The sequence below is a fragment of the Theropithecus gelada genome, chromosome 1 (genome assembly GCF_003255815.1).
Source record: "Theropithecus gelada isolate Dixy chromosome 1, Tgel_1.0, whole genome shotgun sequence".
Lineage (NCBI taxonomy): Eukaryota > Metazoa > Chordata > Mammalia > Primates > Cercopithecidae > Theropithecus > Theropithecus gelada.
The window spans coordinates 92333485-92351770 of NC_037668.1; the positions used below are offsets into that span (position 1 = coordinate 92333485).

General features: G+C 41.4%; 1 protein-coding gene across 2 annotated transcripts in view; it reads left to right on the forward strand.

Annotated features, from left to right (window-relative positions):
• CACHD1 (cache domain containing 1) overlaps positions 1 to 18286 on the forward strand; it is a 228052-nt gene that overhangs the window by 20552 nt on the left and 189214 nt on the right. The window contains exon 1 of one of the 2 annotated variants that reach the window (XM_025358567.1): positions 14554 to 15129. The exons of the other annotated variant lie outside the window; for it this stretch is intronic. The gene's annotated coding sequence lies outside the window, so the exon portion shown is untranslated. Of the gene's footprint in view, positions 1 to 14553; positions 15130 to 18286 lie in introns of those variants that run through there. 2 annotated transcript variants of the gene reach the window in all.

Sequence of the window (18286 nt, forward strand, 5' to 3'; positions counted from 1 at the left end):
TGATTCAGTCACCTCCCTCCAGGACCCTCCCCTGACACATGGGAATTACAATTTGACATGAGATTTGGGTGGGGACACAGATTCAAACCATATCACCTCTGTTGCCCAGCTCGGCTCACTGCAGCCTTGACTGTCTCTCATGCATAAGTGATCCTCCTGCCTCAGCCTCCTGAATAGCTGGGACTACAGGCAGGCACCACCATGTCTAACTAATTAAAAATTTTGTTTTTTGTAGAGCCAGGCTCTTACTATCTTGCCCAGGCTAGTCTCAGACTCCTGGACTCTAGCAGTCCTCCTACCTCAGTGTCCCAAAGTACTGGGATTACAAGTGTGAGCCACTGCATCCAGCCTTTATTATTATTATTATTATTAATAAAAATTAACAGTGAGACACTAGCTTTGCTGTGTTGAAATCATATACTGTACTTGATTTCCTGAAAGTATCTTTCACTAGTGTTCTTTCTTGACAAAAGATGGTTTGAAACTGGAACTTCCCTCAATATTTCTGTATGAATTTTAAAATATTTCTGTATGAATTTTTTAAAAGCTTTTTTTTTTTAAAAAAAAAAAAAGAAATTTGGAATAAAAGGTGAAGAAAAACATTGTTTTCATCTAGGTAGCATTATTCATTTGGAAAAAAGAAGACAGTTGAAGAAACTATTCTATATCTGCAGTTTAAACAACCTATATTTTGGAGATGTTTTATCCTTAGCAAAAGGCTAGTGGAATTCTTTATTGCTTGAAGAATAAGGCCACTTGTATAACTTGAGAAAAATACGGGGAAGGATGACCTTTATTCTGATAGCATGGAGTTGGGTCCCCCTATTGTTTTCTTAAAACAAACCGTTGACCAGCAGCTCTGGCCTCCATGTCCCCTTTGGCCTTTGTCTGTGGGTACATTAATGCCACTGGACAAGACCAAATGGCTCCTGGCTTCAGATCTCTCCAGGCCAATCTCACTGGATGAGTTTTCCTGCTCATCACATTCCTTCTTGGAGATATACTCCTCCCTGTTCTGACACTTCATCATATGCCACACGGAAACAATAAGCTCCAGGTGCCCAACAGCGCTGTGCCGTTACTCTGCTTATCGTTAGAGTTAACATCAGTATGAAAGACAGCACTGCCACTGGAACTGCCTGGGCTTCCTCTCCAGTTATTTGTCTTCTGGCACAAAGGTGATTATCAGATCCATTTTTTCTTAGCCTAGTTTAATACTGGCGAGTCGTGGAGGACATGTTGATGTGAAGAGAACAGGGAATTTATCCCTGAAAATTCAGCTCTGACATAGCCTTCTCTAGAAAGATGCCTGTTTTCTTACACCTAAGCTTGGGTTGCCCTTGTGAGATACTTAGCAGTAGAGACTACATCTGCTTTCCCTGAATCCATACCTTCAATAGTGCCCAGGCCAAGACTAAGCCCTCAGTAAGTGCTGAAGGAATGAATGAATGAATTTGGAAGGAAAGACTTGGGGCTCCACTTAATCTCTCTGGGTCTCTTTCCTGACTTGTAACACAGGAGTTGTTAATATCTGTGTCACAGAGCTGTCGTCACATCGAATGAAATGTCTCTAAAATCCCTTTGTGAACTGGGAAGTCGTTTGCATATCTTATAAGTGTTTGGAAATACTTTTTGAGTGAAAGATTTTTTGTTTTATGGATAGCTAGGTAAATAAAAGGACATTCCATTTAATACTATGGGTAAACTTGCTTTTTGTGTAACTTTAATTATTCTCTAGAAGGAGGTGATCATGAAGAAATAATGAGGTAAAGAGCTGAATCATTCATGAAGCCAGTGTGATGACCCATGAGAGGCTTAATCAATATATAGCCGAGCAGTTCACTTATCTATTTTGAGAAAATGCATTGCACATTTTATTGGAAAATTACTTGTTACATTTTGTGCTTCCTATTTCTAAAGATTTGGGAGACAGTGTGCAAGGTGCATATTACCACACGGGGAACTGTTACACCTCTCTTCTTATGACTTAGAGGAAGAAATATTTTTGCAAGGGTTATGGCCTATAGCTGGACAATATGAGAATGCAAGTGGAGGAAAGGAATTGTGCAGATACCAAATGGCTCAACCCAGGGGTTGTGGCAGCCTCACTGGACAGTTTTGTCTACACCTTCTTTTCCCCAGGGAATTACCAAGAAGAGTGGAGGCCCCCTTTCACTAATTTTAAATCCTCCCTCCTCCCTGCCACACACACCTTTTCTCCTCTCTGCAGTGGATTTACACACATTTTGTGGGGCTGATTTAGTGAACTCGTGGTTCTCATAATCTCCTTATAGAAGTGTATGCACATTAAGAGGACCTATTTAATAGACACGGCTGCCTCTGTGAAAGAATGCTTTGTGGAAGGGAGCCTTTGTGTATTTCTCCATCTCAGCAGTTCCTGGGGCGCTTCCCAAGTCTCTCTGACACCGAATGGCAGAGCTGGGAAGGACCTGCTCCTGAATAATGGGAGGGAGCGGTGGGACGAGGGAGGAGGCGGCCAGCGTTGGAATGTGGAGACCAGGGTATTGGCACTTCAAGAGCTGAGCATCTTAACATTTTCTCTTCTTCTTACCCCCAGCTGGGGACTTTGCATTTGCAATGAGGGCCCCACTACTCTGAGCCCTAGTGAAAGTGGATCACTTTAAGCCCACAACAATGGTGGCTTCTTATCCTCTTAGTTAATGCTTTAAATAACTTTTCTTTTAGACCAGGTAGGGGCTTGTAAAGTGGGACTGTGGCTCTGGCTTTGCCTGGTAAGACACATGAAATTTTCTCATCTTTTCTATCTTCTCTTCCTTGTTTTCTCTTAATTTGAAAGAAATCTCTGCATTGGTAAATGTGGACAAGTCAAGCTGTATCAGTGACATATCTCTGGCAGTGGTCACAGACGAGATTTATTTACATAGGATAGCAATTCTTGAGCTCCCCAACAACATCCCAAAGCTTTGGGATGGTTCTCACGACAAAGAATTTACATTTCTCTTTGTTTAGTTTGATTTGGAAGCTCCAATCTAGAATTTAGCCATGTAGTAGCTGCTTTTATTTGCTACCTATTACCTACCAGTGAAACCACAAGGCTAGTGGAATTCTTTATTGCTTAAATTGACAGGATATGGTTGCTTAAATTGCTAGGAAAGGGGGGAAAATCTCCTAAGGACCACAATTTATTGGTAAGTAGGACTTAAAATAGTGCTCACATTTTTGAGTGTTTTTTTTTATGTGCCAGGCATTATGCTAAGGGTTAGAGTTCTATTTCTAATGCAAATAGCTACTAACTTCAGAAAGAGAAATGACTTATCTAAGATGTGAAAGCCACAAAGTGATAGATGTGGGATTCAAACCATGTCAGCTTCTGCTTGAGCACTTAGGATTATAACATTAATTGATTCAGCGTTTAGTGAGCCCCATAATATTTGCTATCTGCATAAATCTTGTTTCTTTGTGTAGTGGGCTCTTTGTGTGGGAGCGCTCTGGAGAATATGGGCATGGGTTATGAGAGGAACTGGTATTAGTTACAGCGCAGTCAACAGGAAATACTTTACAGATCCAGTGGTTGAAAATACATTTGTTTAGATCAGTCCTCTGTTCCAAGTAGGCATGTATTGGAAACCAACCTCCCCTCCCCTGCTTAGGGAGAATGGAATGTATGAATGTCTGTAGAAGTAACTTGAAAACTGGAAATGAATGCAAATGTAAAGTATTATTGTCATCATTATTAGAGGAAGGAAACAGAAAAGGAAAGAAAACCCGAGGATAGAATGCTAAATTCCAGCCTTAGCTAAGTTTATTACAGTATACAGTGTCTATGCTATATTCTGGAATTCCTTCCTTATGTGTTAGGAGAAGCTCTCCTATATAATCTTAGTTTATTTCTTTTTTTTACCTTCTCTGTTGAAATAAAATGGCTACCATCTCTTCATATGTACTTGAAAGACTAAGTTCTCCCTTATCTTCCAAGTGTGAATGGCCACACAAAAGGGTGTGTCCCCAATGTACTTGGTCTGTCTGCCTGGGATTGAAGTTGGCAGATGGACTTTTTGCCCTCAGTTCTTGATAGGGAGAGAGATGGAATGATAGATACACATGGACAGAAAGAGAGCCAATACAGTGCTTCTTATTTGACTCTGAGCTAAGAGAATTACCTTTTTTTTTTTTTTTTGACCCTTTTTGAACCTGAGTTGCTATAATGAGTTTTCAAAGGGCCCTAGCACCAAAGTCCTCAAATTTCTTCATCTAAGCCTACTTTTTTTTCTTCTTTTTCTTCAAGCTATGACTGTGTCTCCTGCTTTTTCCATTTCTTCCCAAGCTTGTCTTTCACAAAGAAATACAACAAAAGTTGGAATATCTAATCCATTAAAAGAAAAAAAGAACGTGTATGAACTTTTCTCCTTTGTTGGCTGGGACCTTGGTAGCTATATTTTAGTTTTATTATAATACATTTGCCTAGCTTTGAATGTACTGCCAAAGGCAAGAGGGCACTTAATACCTTTGCATTTTATAATGATTTGTTTGCCAACCTGGCCCATGTCCCAGACAATGGGCATCCTAGAACATGGGTGGTAGTGAAAGTGACTTGATGTATGTTTAGTGCTTGTTTGAACTACATTCAGGCCTATCCTTTGAAATTTGTGGTGTATTTCACTTCTGGTAGTAGGCTCAAGGTTCTATAAAGGATATGGGATTATGCAAAATTGCCCCACCTCAGTCTTACTGAAAATATTTTGATTACTTTTTAGCTTATTGTTACTAGTAGTAGTTGTAGTATTTAAGTTCAGCCAACTTAGAATATTTAAGAGGAGATATGCTAGAGTGTCAAGAAAAATCTAGCCATCTTTGAGGCAGGAAAAATTATTCTACATCTGGCCATAAAGATGATGAAGCCTTGAGCTAATCACTTAGCCTCTCTGTGCTAGTTTCCTCCTGTAATCTACTAAACAACCTTCCCAGTCTAGTTTTTCTAGGATTATTAGCTGACTCAAATTTTTCCAGTCTTGTAGCCAATGGCATCCCACTTGAGGTTCTTATCCTACTTGAAACTTACAGCTTGCAAACTTCACAGCCTTTGGGTGAAACTAGAGTGTGTTCTACCTAACATGAAACTTAATAGTAGAGACGGTGCACTGGGAATTGAGAATAAGAATCTGTTAGAGAGGTGAAGTGAGTAAAATCTCTTCCAGCTGAGCCAAACTGGGAAAGCTTTATTTATGGGTCGATTTATGGGTCAGTGAAGTCACATGACATGGACTACCTTCCTACAGGACACATGCACATGGAAGCCCAATTTCCTCAAAACCTAGATTTTCCTTAGAAGTTGTCACAAAAAAAAAAAAAAAAGAAAGAAAGAAAGAAAAAAGAAAGCTTTGCCTAAGTGGTTTCCTGTCCTTAAGGTTTCCATGGAGAGAACATTTTCAAGATTAAAGGAGTCTAGCTGTCATTTTTAACCCGAGGGGTCTTCAGATTTATGTTTCAAAGCAGGGTGGGAATTTAGTCCTTAAAAAAAAAAATCATGTTTACTTTTTCTTCAAAAAATGCAGAGGAATTAGCCCATTGGCTACTGATTATTAGCTTTGCAGTAAAAAGAGAGTGAGAAACAGACATAGTCTGTAATTTTATAGTGCCTCTAACACTAAAATGAAGGCAGAGCTTTTTTCTTTCTGCCAAGGATGCTACAGGGTTTTGATTTGCAGTGGTCATCCTTTGATTATCCACTCACTCGGTTAACATTTTTTTTAGTCCCTACTCTGTGCTTCCATCCTGCCTTGGGAGGCTTTAGGGTTGATAAAGAAAAGGATGCAGGTCCTGCATCTGCTTACTGTGCTTGTGGGCTGGGGGAAATCAAGAGGGTCCTTCCTAGTTTTGAAATTTCACTTTCAATTAATTATAGCCAGCAATGGTTGGCAAGGAAAGTAGGGAAGGATGGAGGAGCCCCTTAACCAGGAAGAATAAGGAGATTTCAAGACCTGTTGAAATTAATGTGATGGTTATGAGAACTGTGGCTTTTTGGAGTCATAATAGTTCAGGAAAAAAAAAAAAAAATACCCCGGAGAGAGCCAGGAATCAGCAGGCATTAAACCCTGACTTGTTCTCCTGGTAAATGAGTCAGCCTCTGAGGGCAGTATAATCAAAATAACAACAGGACACATCAGCATATCAAAAAGGGGCAGAGGGAGTTTATCAGGGGCCAAGAGTGAGCACAGACTAGATCCCAAGCCCTTTGACAGGCCTTTGGGCATTCCTCCTTTCTCGGGAAAACCTTTCCATAGTCTTCCAACAGTGGGGTATTATACCCCAAACAAAACTGTGGCAGGCTGGGTGTGGTGGCTTATACCTGTAATCCCAGGACTTTGGGAGGCCGAGGTGGGCGGAAAACCTGAGGTCAGGAGTTCAAGACCAGCCTGGCCAACATGACAAAACCCTGTCTGTGCTAAAAATACCAAAAATTAGCTGGGCATGGTGGTGCCTGTCTGTAATCCCAGCTACTCAGGAGGCTGAGACAGGAGAGTCCTTGAACCCAGGAGGCGGAGGTTACAGTGAGCTGAGATCGTGCCACTGTACTCCAGTCTGGGTGACAGAGCAAGACTCTGTCCCCAAAACAAAACAGTGTGACGTATCTTCATGGAGCTAACAGACAATTAAGCAAGAGGTTCACCAAAGCTCGGAGAGAGCTACCAGAGAGAAGGCGCAGGGGACTCACAACAGCGTATAGATGCTAACTCATGCAACTTGTAAAATCACTCATGTACAGTACCAAATACAGTGCCTGGTTCAGCACATGAGAACTACTTATTTCTCTTCTTTATTTTTTCACTATTCAAAACTGAAATACTCTGTTTTCTAAAACATTTAGTTTGAAACTGTATTGGATTATATTCCTTGTATCATCGTTATTTCTAAGATTTTTAAAGTTTACTGAATCTTTACTTTTGTGTGGGGAGGTGCCTTCAAGGCTAATTTCCTTATAGACGGGGAATCTGAAGCTCAGAGCAATGTGGCTTCTTGCCTATGTTTGCTGAAATAACTGGTGATGGGGCCTAGATGAAAAGCTCAGTTTCCTTGATCCAGTGGCACTTCTACCACACTATAGCATCTCAGTATTTGAAACGTGAAACAAGATTGAGTCTCAGGCCCCAACTTCTTGGTTTTCAAGTTTTGCATGCAGAGTCTTAATTTCAAATACTTCTTGATATTCTGATCTCTTGTCTCCCTATCAGGACTGACATCTGCAACTCAGTTGTCTACTCTGTCTCCTATTCTTGCTGTCTGCTACCTTGCTGGGCTAATTTGGCGGTTTCCCCTGGAGAAATAACCAGAAAGAAAGTGCAATAATCGTGTGCTTAAAGTACATTGATCATTTCTCTCTTTGCAACTTGCAGAATGGAGAAACATCTAAAGTATGAATTATTTCAGCCTTGCTGTAGCCAGCTTTCCTAGATTTATTAAATAGAACTGATTTCCCTGTTAGTTTGGGGTATACATTCTTGAAGTAGTGCTGACCAGCTGCGAACTGGACAGCATTCTGATACAGCAGCTCCAGCATCTTGTATCAGCAATCTCCAGGTATCTTGATGTTTCTTGAAGTCATGACAAGCCTCTGGACACAGTGTTTTACCAGCAGCATTTTGTACAACTGTTGGTTGTTTTTACCAGACTGGATGATGTTTATCATGTTAGAGGACTTGACCAGCCCCTTATGGGCTGATTCTTATCAGTTTTCTTGACCATTGCCTTAAAGGCACCTAAGCCTCCATAAAATTGGATTCTAGCAACTGGAACAATATTCTTCCTTAGTTCATTGCAGTCATATTCAAAACTGTTTGCAGGTACACAGAATCAGTGACTGAAACTCAGTGGCAGAAGACAGGCCAGAATGGAATCTGCCACACACATTGCAAAACATGCAACCCTAGGGAGCTCAGTAGAACTTTTGCCTGATAAGTTAGAGTATGATTGTATTAGGAGATGGTAAAACTCAGAGGTTCTTATTCTGGGCTCCACAGAATTCAAGGAGTCCAGGAACTTGATGAGGAAAAAAATTACAATACAAACCTCTAACTAAAATCAATCATTTCTTTCCATGACATTGTAGACAACAGATCCTAACGGTATTAGCAGCACATGGAGAACTTTATCACAGAAACAAATATTTCATATATAATTGTAGATTTCTACAGATAACTTGAAATGGCATAATCTTCACTACTTTGAAATTACAGTAGTTGTTATACCCATCGTTAGAGATGTTGTTAATATATTAATAAAGAAGCACATATTACTATGTTACAGCTTTTAAAAATTATAGCGGGTGTTCTTTACAATCTTGTGTGTTTTATGCATTTAAACATATGATTCTTGGAGATTCTCATACTTCACTGCCCTGTCCCTGAGCCGTGTGAAACAGAAGAAGCTAAGAACACCTGGCTGAGGATAGGCTGTGGTAACAAACGAATCCTTATTATCTCAGTGATTCTACACATCTTTCTGTTTAATACGTCTTCTAAGAATTGATGTGGCCTTTTTCTATCTTGAGATGTTAACATCTCAAACTGTGACTTTCAGCTTTGTATCAAGAGGGCAAAAGAGGCATGAAGAGCTCACCCTCATTCGTGTAGGCTTTGGCTGGGTAATGACACAGGTTACTTCTGATCAACCCATTGGCCATGACTGGTCACATGACTCCACCTACCTGCAAGAGGGCTGCAGTCTATGGGAGAGCACTTGAGAATTCCAGTAGGCAGCGTACACATATCTGTTTCACAGTGGTATGCTTTTCATTGGCCAGTAGTGTTTGGCCTTGTGTCTTCAACATATGTGCCTGTTGGGAATGAAGTTTTTGGTGTTGCAAAAAAAGAATACCTTTTTATAATCTTTGAAGAACTTTCCCATTTCTTACATGCCTAATAAATATCTTTGTTCTAAGTAGTATCCTTGATTGGGCTTGCAAACAAAACAAATGAAACCCAGAATAGAACTTTCATAAAATCCAGTATTGAAGTTCATACACAAATTATAAGAATTAACCTATTGCGGCCAGGCTCAGTGGCTCATGTCTGTAATCCCAGCACTTCGAGAAGTCAAGGCGGGAGGATCCCTTAAAGCCAAGAGTTTGAGACCAGTTTGGGCAACACAGCAAGACCTTGTCTCTTAAAAAAGAGAAAAAAAAGAAAAAAAGAGGCCGGGCGCTGTGGCTCACGCCTGTAATCCCAGCACTTTGAGAGTCCAAAACGGGTGGATCACCTGAGGTCAGGAGTTCGAGACCAGCTTGGCCAACATGGTGAAACCCCGTCTCTACTAAAAATACAAAAAAGTAGCTGTGCCTGGTGGCGAGTGCCTATAATCCCAGCTACTTGGGAGGCTGAGGCAGGAGAATTGCTTGAATCTATGAGGCGGAGGTCGCAGTGAGCCGGGATTACGCCATTGCACTCCAGCTGGGTGACAGAGGGAGACTCTGTCTCAAAAAAAAAAAAAAAAGAGAGAGAGAGAGAGAGAAAAAAAAATTAACCTATTTTAACTTATTGCTATGCAGATAGTAAGAGTTTATTATAATTCTTATATAATTAAGCTACTTCTTGCAAATAAAGATTCTCTATTCCTTCCTCCTGCATTTTAATAAATAAAGAAGAAATTAAGAGGAAAGTGCAACAAACTTACTACCATTATATTTTCTAGGAAATAAGTGAAAAGAAAAATAGTTATAGCCAGAATAATAAAGTGATTTTGATGCACTGACTGTATTTCTTGCCTCTCTTGGAGTTCACAACCTCTCGCTCTACCAGCTCTATCTTTATTTTATGTATCGTTTCTCTTGGGATAAAACCAACTTCACTCATCATGACCAGAGGCCTTCCAGTCAGATTGGCAGCTGTATTCTTGGATTTATTTTAGTCTACGTTCACCTCTTTGAACTGATTTATGCCTTTTTGTGTTGATGCCTTCAGCAGTTAATTTCATAGTTCAACTACTTTTTCTGTAAGAAAATACTATCTGAACAGTTTCTAGAAATTACATCTACTTCTGGCAAAGACTGCTTCTGGTGAAATTACTTCGACTTCTGGTGTATTTGTGCACAAGAATACCAAACCATAGTAAGTGTAATACAAACACCTGGAAATAGTACTTACCAGTACCTTTCTCCCAAATTAGGGACTTTCTCCCTGCAAGGTGTAGAAGGATGGCTATTCCACTTTCTTCCAAGGCTGATGAAAAAGAAATGGAAGTGACTTCCACTTGAAAATCATCAGCTCCATCTCACTTTGAATACAACACAGTTGATCTTTTAGGGGCTTATGTGTAGATTTAAGCCTGGCCTAGATGCCTCTTTGCTGGCACCTATTAAATAAACAGAGTAACTAAATGATAGGTGAAAGGTCTAGAACTCAGGTGTCATTACTGAAAGGTGTTCTTTTTTCCCCCTTCACTTTCTTCTCGATAGAAATTCCCCAACAGGCCCCGTGTGTGACATTCCCTGTGAGGTTGGGGGAGGGGGGAGGGATAGCATTAGGAGATATACCTAATGTAAATGACGAGTTAATGGGTGCAGCACACCAACATGGCACATGTATACATATGTAACAAACCTGCACGTTGTGCACATGTACCCTAGAACTTAAAGTACAATTTAAAAAAAAAATTCCCCAACAGCAAGTTGGATATGATAGAAGACTTAGCTTTACTTTACATAATATTTAAGGTTAATTGTTTTTGGATGTTTTCCAAGTTGTTGTTTTCAAAGGCTAAGGAAAAGAAGCAACAGAGATTTTTCCTTGTTTTGAATAGAGAAGACATACAACAACTTAAACAGGACAGAAAATATTGGAAGTAGATGCCTTTCCCACAATGGAGCTGTGAACTTCTCCTGTAATGTACACTTCATAGCTGTCTTATTTGAGCAAATCCTCCTGAGCCCTAAAATTGATTTGTTGTATTGCTTCCACATTTTTTGCCAACAGTTATTTAGACAGAGCTGAAACATATTAAACACTGTTTGAGTTCCCCATTGTCCTGTCTGGCACTCTTGTTTCCATCCATAATGTACACTGGTGTACATTAGATCACTAAGGGGCTCATTATTACTGAATTCCAGCCAGGACTTCATTTCCTAAAAAACACATGTGCCTGCCTGGTATTGCTTGTAGGCTTTAAACTCTACTTGTCCTTCTGTGTGTGTGTGTGTGTGTGTGTATGTGTGTGTGCATGCATGTGTGTGTGTGTGCGCGCATATGCATGTGTGTTGTTTTCAGATAATAGGTGCAGCATAAAATATTTTTAGATTACAATTTTTGTTTCTATTGCACATTCTCTTATGCTGGGGGAATTTCAGGTTAAAAAGGAAAATACCAACTCTGTCTAATTAATGTCAAAATTTAGGTGAAGTAGGTGAGCAGTGGTTGAAAATTTGTGGTAAGTAGAAGAGTATGAATAAAGTTAACTGCAATTAAAACCACTTAAGCTGTAGTTACATTTCCCAAACCCAAGTGGCAGCCTTAAAACTGACCACTGAATTATGGAAACTGAACGGAAAAGAAGCTTTGGTTCATTGCATCAAAGTATTTTTCTTTTCCTATTTTGGGTGCATTGATCTCCCTGTATTCCCTGGTGTGGCTGGAAAAACTTGGTCAAAATGGATAATTACTTTTTTTATTTAGTTGCATGCTCTTCAAAAGGCAACAGCAAGTATTCATTAATTTCCATCTGATAGAGCCGAACTTTTTTTTGTGGTTAAACAATTGAAACAGGAAATGACCCAAGATACAGTTTCCATGACACCCTGTCACTTGGATCCAGTTTTCCAGAAGATGAAAGACCAAAGCCGGCTTTTGATAGTGAGTAACTAATTGGACTGCCTGATAGTGGGAGTTTTTTAATGTGAAAAATAAAGGAGAAAAAACTGGAACAGCTGTGTTTTGGTACAGTTGTCTAATCCCCAGATAAAACACTCCAAGGACATTGAAATTGAATAATGCCTTTAGTGAAGGGGAAAAGTCTAAAATCTGTCAAAGCACTGGTTTACTTTAGAGAAAATACAGAATATATTTATGTGGAAAAGCAAAAAAAAAAAAAAACAACAAAAAAAAAAACAAAAAAAAAACACCTCCAAAAATTTCCAGAGCCAAGATACTAAGTGATGCCTTTGTATCATCTTTGTTCATACAAAGTATGATTTCATATTTTTAAGATGAATTCTTACATGTGAATAAAGAGAGTACTTGCTAGATTACTTTTTCAGTCAACATTTTCAGATGTGTCACTGTGTAGCATGGTGGGTAGACCTGAAGAGTTTTGTTAGAAGGATGAAAAAGTTTTGTTTAACTCATGTTAAACAATTTGAGGCATACAGTTAGAAGTGTTTTTACTGATGAGTCCCCCCATACATACATAAATGTAGGTTCCAATTGTTTATATTTTGTAGAGCTTCTTTAGAGAATTAAATGTGAATAAGCCAGGGGTTTGTTAGACTAATGGGTAAAACTTCCAGTATACTATTGGGGAGATCATTGTTTTGGGCTCAATTCCAGGCCTTGCTAGCCTGTGACGCTGTTTCCCTTTCTTTTGTAAGTGAAGAGGTTGGGGATAGTCCTTATATAATAGCTCTTGTTGTTCTGCCTACTTTGGAAATGTAGGACAAGCACTGACCTCTTCTAACATAAAGGTAACCCTGATGGGCACAATGGAGATACACGTGCAAAGGTGAAAATATTTTTATTTTTTTGAGGCAGGGTCTCTGTCACCAAGGCTGGAGTGCAGTGGTGCAATCATAGCTCACTGTAACCCCCACCTCCTGGGCTCTAGCGATCCTCCCACCTCAGACTCCCAAGTAGCTAGGACTACTGGTGTGTGCTACCATGCCTGGCTAATTTTTGTATTTTTTTTGTAGACATGGGGTTTTGCCATGCTGCCCAGGCTGATCTCAAACTCCTGAGCTCAAACCATCCCACCTGCCTTGTCTTCCCAAAGTGCTGGGATTACAGGCGTGAGCCATCGCACCCAGCTGCTGAAAATGTCTTAAAAGGAGAAGACACTTTTTTACTTAAATGTGACACATTTAATCACTGGAACTTAATGGCATACATTAGAACTGTTTCTTGAGGAACACGGTCTTTGACTTAATGACTTTTCTAGCAAGTCTCGACCTTTCTCTTTTGGGTGTACCAGAATTCTATCGTCAGTTTTCCATTAGTTGGATTTACCTGTTGGGTTTAATTCTTTCATTTTGTATATAGGTACCTCTGCTTGGTTTCATTTTGCTTTCCTAAGCAAGGGAGTAGAAACAGATGTTAAGACTGAAATTCTACTATATTTAGGAAGATATAAATAAATATATCTTCCACTATGGTATAATGGAAAGATATACTGACCTGGAGATACTCATGGGCAACGTACCCGTTGTAAATCCCCTCCTTTGCAAATTGTACCTACTTTGAGGTGGATGGCAAGTTCTGTGAGGCCTGGGACCTCTCTCCAACCGTTTTACAAAGCCCGCAGTGTAGCGCTATGCCTATCTGATTGAGACACTGATCAGATGTTTGAATGGATTGTGAAGACAAGGTGCGAGGATGTACACCAGGAGCACAGAGTGGCTGTTCAAGAAATGGTGATAGTTTATTTTTATAGTTTCATTTCCATGAATTGATATTTTGATATTGATAACAGCAGTCTTTGAAGCCAAGATTTCCAAACTTTTTTCTGGAAAGAACTTTTTTTCTTCCTCACCCAGAAGAACATTTCTTTTCTGAATGTAGTTCAGATTTCTTCTAAACTGGCATCTCACTTGGTGTGAAACTAGAGGTAACTTTTTATTAAAACCACCACCCAGTTTTAAGCTCTGGATGACCGTGCAGGAACTGCTTTTGTTTTCCCAAGGCCACCAGCCCCAGTGCAGATGGAAAGGAACAAGATACACAGGGCAGTCAAGAGCCACTGGGGAGCCCCCGTACTGGTACCTGCTCAGCCCCGGGAGCCACAGGCATTACTGTCAGGGTGGCTGTCTCCTTATTGCTCATCTTGCAACTATGACTATGCTGCGAGGTCTGGAAGGGAGGGGAGAGGAGGGGACATTCCTCCTGCTGTACCCTTGGAGGCTGCGGGCTTTCCTGGGCCTCGGAGAGCGGCTCGGCGAAGGCGCTCAGCTCAGGGGCCTGATTAGGTGCATAAAATCGCTGTAGCCAGACCGGACCTCCCCGCCCCCGGGCCGCGCCCCGCCCCCTCCTCTGGGGCACACCCCACCCCGCCACTTCTCCCCTTTCCTGGGCCCACCCTACCCTACCCCGCCGATCCTCCTTCTCTCTGGGCGAACCCTGACACCCTCACCCCTTCCCCCTCCCTGGGCGCACCCCATCCACGCCCAACCTTCCCCCCTGGACCCCGCCGCCCCTCCCGCTCTTGGCCGCGCCCCGCCCCGTCTTCCCGGCGCCCTTCCTCCCGGGCCAGCCTTCTCCCTGACCCTCCTGCCGGCCTCCAGGACCCCGCGGCCCGCGAGGCGGCTCTTTGTTCCCCCGCCTCGCGCCTGGCCCCGCCCCACCGGGTCCTCCTCTTCGTCCCTGGCCGCCCGCTTGTCTCTCCCCTCGCCGTTCTTCCCTTTGTCTTCCACGCCGACACCTTGCCTGCCCCTTCAGCTCCTCTTGCCCTGCAAACCCCGGGTCGCCACCTCCACATCCCTTCCACTTCTACCTGCCTGCATTTTGTTCTTTTCAACCAAGGTTGAAATGGTAGCCCCACGCACAATCCGATGGTGTGTGGAGGCACTGCCCTGTCATTGCAGTCTGCACGCCTTCTTAAATGCCAGGTGCGAGCAAGGCTGACCAGGAGCTGCCGATGGACTTCACGTGTCAGACTGGACTTACACCTGCCACACATTCATTGAACTTTTAATAAGCACTGCCGCTGTGCTTGGCGTTTTGCTGGGCTCTAGAAATAAAAAATTCAGAGAGGCCAAAGTTCTTCAGGGATGCAGACAGGTGATAGAACCATCATTGGTTGAGCACTTGCTAAGTGCTAAATACTTCTTCCTGCATTAGCTTGTGTAATCCTCACCACCACACCCAACGACGACCTATTAATGCTCTCTAGGTGTCTGGCAGTGTTCCAAACAGTTTATGTGTATTACTTTGTTTGATCTTCCCAACCACCAATGAGGTAAGTACTGTTATTTTAATGCAGAGGAGGGTTATGGAGGGACAGAGATTAAATGAGTCAGAGCTACATGCTCATGACAGCAGAGCTAGGAGTCAAAATCAGGCAGGTTGTAGTGGGTATACTGAGAGAAAGTGCGTGGTTTTTTTTCCTAGTTGGAGTGAAGTGAATGTGTCAAGAAAGATTCAGAGGAGGTTACTCTTATGAAAGGTATCTGGTGTATCTTGTGTCATGGTTTTGTTCTTGCCCAGTACTCACGGTGATAGTTTAGAGAAGATGTTCAAAGAGTACCTAGAAAATTGTTTTAAATACGGTTAAAGCTGTTTGGTATTTTCACTGCGTTTTTCTGTATAATAAATCAAATTGCCTGTTCTTTGTTCAAGTAGCTCCCCCATTAGAGCATGTTTTTTTGGAACAGTTAGGAACCTGTAGTTGTAAAGTCATTGAAAACCTTTGGTAGATAGGAGCTGAATTTGCTTTTCAGTTCTTTTTGTGACTTGTTAGGTAAGAATTTCAACTTACCTATAAAATGAGATTAATAGTAAACTCTGTCATCTCTTGTGAGATGTGAATATTTTGAGGTCCCAAGGAAAAAGGCCTTGGAAGTTCATGACTTGTAAATTAGTATGTATTTCACACATCATGCTTTGAAGGTTGTTCTTGATGTGTTAGGATAGGACCAGGACACTGACTTTAGGATCATAGCTACCTCCACAGAACCTCCCCTCATTTCTCCCAGCTAGAAAGGGTTCCTTTTACTCTACTTTTCGTGCCTCGATGGTACTACTTACTGGAGTCTTGCATTATAGTTAGTTGTATCACTTCTGCCTGGCCCACTATGTTATACATTCTGTGGGGTCAGGGACTGCCCTACCCATCTTTGCTTTGTCCTTGAGTTCGAGGCCACAGTTGAGACCACAGCATATGCCAATTGAGTTGAGCTAGTGAGCTGCCTGGTTAATGTTGAGATGAAAGGTGATGTTTTTACTTTCATTGATGTTGTTGTTATCTTACTTTCTGGGGTGGAAAAACGTCTTGCATAGGTAGATGTGGAGCATGGGCTCTAAAGCCTCTGCGGAAGAAGCAGGGGCAGGAAAATGGGAGAATTGGAGTAGGAATCCGCAGACAGTCCAGGAGATAGAGAATGTGGAAACTCAAAAGTAAGAATAAGCTTTCAGGAGCTGAGAGTGAGAATGGAAATTCAGCTCCAGACAGAAAATAGCTTCTTTTTGATTTGTCAAAAATGTGATATTTAGCAGAAAAAATACACCTTTAGGGGTCAGAAGACTTGAGTTCAAACCACCAGTATGTTGCCTGGGCAAATAATTTAAAGTTGGGGCCTCTATGTCCTCATCTTTAAATCTTAAAGTAGAAAAATGAATGTATCTCATCTCCTGTATTAGTCCATTCTCACACTGCTGTAAAGAAATATCTGACACTGGGTAATTTATAAAGAAAAGTAGTTTAATTGGCTCAGGGTTTCATGGGCTGTACAGAAAACATGGCTGAGGAGGTCTCAGGAAACTTAAAACCATGGTGGAAGGCGAGGGGCAAAGCAGGTACGTCTTCACATGGCCAGAGCAGGAGGACAAGAGAGAGAAGGGGGAGGTGCTACATGCTTTTAAACAACAAGAATTTGTGAGAACTCAGTCATTATCATGAGAACAGCAAGGGGGAAATCCACCCCCATGATCCAATCACTTCCCACCAGGCCCCTCCCTCTTCCAACATTGAGATTTACAGTTCTACATGAGATTTGGGCGGGGACACAAATCCAAACCATATCACCTTCCTGATGTGCTTTTATAGGAATTACATGAGAATGCCTGGAGAGGTGTTCTTGAATTAAGTGTAAAGCACTACACAAATGCTAGTGTGAAGGTGGGTGAGAGCTTCTGGTGGAAGAAATAGCACTGGATTTAGCAGAGGCTATGAGAGCATATGGTCTTTTTTTGTGTGTGTGACCTTGGATTCACAAATATATCTGTCTAAACCTCAATTTCCTCATGTGTAAAATGGGGATAATCATGCCTACCTTACATGAAACAGACCTGCCAGGCAAAGCACATATGAGTTGGGTCTGTCCTGGAAAACTTCTTTCAGTGATTGATGTTAAACACCTGCTACCCTTAGATATGTTCCTCCTCAGTCCCTAAGTTGTTCTCTCACTAAGCCTGAGAGTAAGAGGGCTAAGGAAGATAGAGATGTACCGCATTTAGAGAACCATACTCAGTCTTCTGTTAAGACACTCCCAGGTCTGACACTGGTTTACCGCCGCAGGCTGTTTATTACTCTGAAGCCCAAGACAACTTCTGCAGTCTGGATAAGTTGCCTCCCTAGTTCATCTTTTTATCCTTGAAAAAGACCCAGGGCTCCCAGGCATTTTCTTTTCTTTGGTGTCTCCTGCCATTCCCCACCCCAGGATTCTCCTCTTTCTGTGATTGGCTGCTACTCCCCTCATCTTAGCTGCCCAGAAGACAAGCACAAAGGGAATTTTTTTTTTCCCCTTTAAGGCTTTTATTGCTAATTATAAGAGAAAAAGCAATAGGGCAACAGGACTGAAAATTTAATGAAGTTCATACTCTTTCTGTCTGTTACCTTGTTCCTAACTGTGAGTATGGATGAAAAATCCTCTCTGCTTTTATTTCTGAGGGTTGGGGCTGCTCATCTCTTTGAACTGTCATTAGCAAAAGGCCCTATAACTCCCTCTACCTTGGCACCTTTCATGCCTGTGGTACCCGCCCCTTGTAGCAAGTGCGGGGTTTTCATTTTGTAGAGATCTCCAGACTTGGTAATAACAAGTTCACTGGGCTTCAGCTCTGCCCAGGAGGGACTAATTGCAAAGTAAATCCCAGGCCGTAATAAGGAATTGATGAAAGAGCACCATCTTTAATCCTTTCTTTGGCTTCAGCCACTTGTTATTAAAAAGGTGTATTTGAATCAACTAAAGATGAACAGCTTTATAGTTCATTTGTCTTTCTTGGCTTAAAAAAACAGTAGGAAGGAAAAGGATCTTAGGGTAAAACGCTCAAGTTATTCAGTAATTTTATAAGTCTTTATTTTTCTTTGACCATGAAATCAGCCCTAGGGTGCTTTTTAAAGTAGAGTTTTGTTAAATCTCCAAGGATAGAAGGAAAACACTACAACATTATATATAAAT